Below are 2388 nucleotides of genomic sequence, written 5' to 3' on the forward strand. Positions count from 1 at the left end.
TCCCTCAGGAAGATGAGGTGGCCTGGGAAACTGGAAGTTAACAAAGGTGGACAGAAGGAGAAAGATGCTTGTCTTCAGGTAACTCTGCAAACCTCTACTGATTGTCCAGAAGGTTGAATCATATCACAATACTTAATGGTATACTGTAATGCTGGTTGGCATCAGGTATCATGAAAGGCTCAAATAATATCCTCCATCTCTAATTTGCAATGCATGTAAGTGTCTAGATATGCAAAAGATCCTGGGAGAAGTTAAAAACAGCTCTATGCCTTCTCCTATATTGTGCATTCAGAGAGATGAATATCAAAGTGAGTTGATACTCTTGACAACATTCAGCAGGATTGAATAATATTAATAACACTATGCTCTTGTATAATACTTTTTTCAGAATGACTGCAGTTGTTTGAACAAAGATGGGAAGGAAGTCATGCAAGAAAGTTATGACAGCAACAAGAAAAGATTAAGTTTCCTGATGTTAAAGACTAAGTGTGCAAATTAATGTTGAGTATCATACTAGCTGCTGTCCAAAATGGACTCAGTGTCCCTTTTAATATTTAACTTATATGAAGGAATTGTGTCAGAAAGTCTTTCAATCTTACTTGTATGGGCAAAACCAAACCATATATAGGTATTGTGGAGGAACTGCCTATACAATTGGTTTTACTATATTCAAGAACTTGATAAAACGTGCTAATATGCCGACTCTGTCATGACATGCTGTGGTGTTGCCTTAGGTTGAAACACATTTTCCTATCAGCACATATGTTATTCTGTAGCCGTACTGACCAAATTTWAAAAAAAAGAATTTAAGACAGTAGAAATCAGAATGTCTGTTAGATTATTTAGTTAAAAATATTACAAATTACTCTTATATGGCTGGGTAAATAAAGGAAAAGAAAGTACTTCACAGATGCGAACCGTGTTTTGACTTGCCTACATTAGACATCAAATGTCTCTCTCTCATCTGTACCTTTGGTGAATTYTGTCAAATGAAAATACCATTAGAGATGATGATATAAAGATAGAAATTGTACTCATGATAATGAAAACTCATATACAGTGTTAATGCAACCTTGACTAAATGTATACTGCATTCTTAACTCTGTAGTATTGAAAATCTTTTATAGAGCATTTCGTTTTTTCCATAGTACTGCAGCCAAGACCACAAAAAATTCCTGCTGGTTGGTGCACACCTGTGAGGACATAGTAGCATTTTCTGTATAATCAACTGCTACTGTGTAAGTGACCACCCATCATATACCAGGAGAAATGCTTTTGTTTAGAAGCACAAAACACTTATCAATAATGGAAAAGAGACATAATGAATTTTGGAGTTAAGGTTTCTTTACTCTGATTCCAAGACCTTGAAGAATGAAGTCTCAATTGTTTTTTAGTGCCCCCTTCTGGCTCATCAGTCCTAGAAAAATAAGTAAACCGGCCCTCAGCATGTCAACAGGTCCCTGAGGGGGGTGACATCCAGGAGGATTTAACTGACTTCCCAAAAAGTGTGGGGAGATTTTGTCCCTTTAACCTAACTCAAAGCAAAAATTCTGCAAGAACCGGACAGTCATGCCAACCACACCAGCCCGTACGCTTGGGCAGGAAGCCTCAGTCCTGCCTCCACACGTAGGAGAAGAAAATTCAGTTGTTTCCTGAACTTAGTATGGGACAGTCATCCCATGTTTCTGTGGCGATTTGAGGATTCAGTCTTGTAATATTTCTGAGGTGAGGTTAGCTCTTTGCCAGCTCATTATTTTTCTCCAAAGACATTTTGGGGAGGTCATGGGCAAAAAATAATGAACACAATGTTGTTACAAATATTCATCTGTTTATTTCATTGGCCATATCCCATCCAAAAACAGCAACAGAGAATTTTGTGACCAGTGCCTTTCCTGAAGGACGTGGGTGAAGGGATCTACCCTTTACAGCGGTACCAGAGGATGCGTGGCCCAATAGCTTTGTGGGGAACGTGAGCTCAACCGCGTTGTAGCTTGGTTGAAAGAAAACTAGGAAAAACATTTCAGGGACTGAGGTTATCGGGATCAATTCGATTTTGGGGTCAAGGCCAGGGCTGGCTGGCAGAGGCAGGAGCAGCAAGGGTTTAGGATCGCTTTGGAGCTGCAGCCCTGTTTTTGGACAACGCAACAAGTCCTGTCTTTACGACCCCAAAGCACAGCCTTGCTCAGCGTCGCCCGGGGGCACAAGCAGAGCCCAGCAGCCACGGGGCGGCAAGAGCTGCCCCTGTGGCGAAAAGGCGCCTCCACAGGAGCCCTGTGAGGGGCAGGCCCCCTCCCTGCTAGGCTGCCTGCAGGGAGGCCGCCGCCCTCCCCCGCGGCGCCGTGACAGCTCGCCGCCAACCGCCGTCAGAGGTGGCGGCGGGCGGCCAGC

This window comes from Rhea americana, unplaced genomic scaffold, assembly GCF_003343005.1.
Source record: "Rhea americana isolate MKP2758 unplaced genomic scaffold, rheAme1 scaffold_2, whole genome shotgun sequence".
Lineage (NCBI taxonomy): Eukaryota > Metazoa > Chordata > Aves > Rheiformes > Rheidae > Rhea > Rhea americana.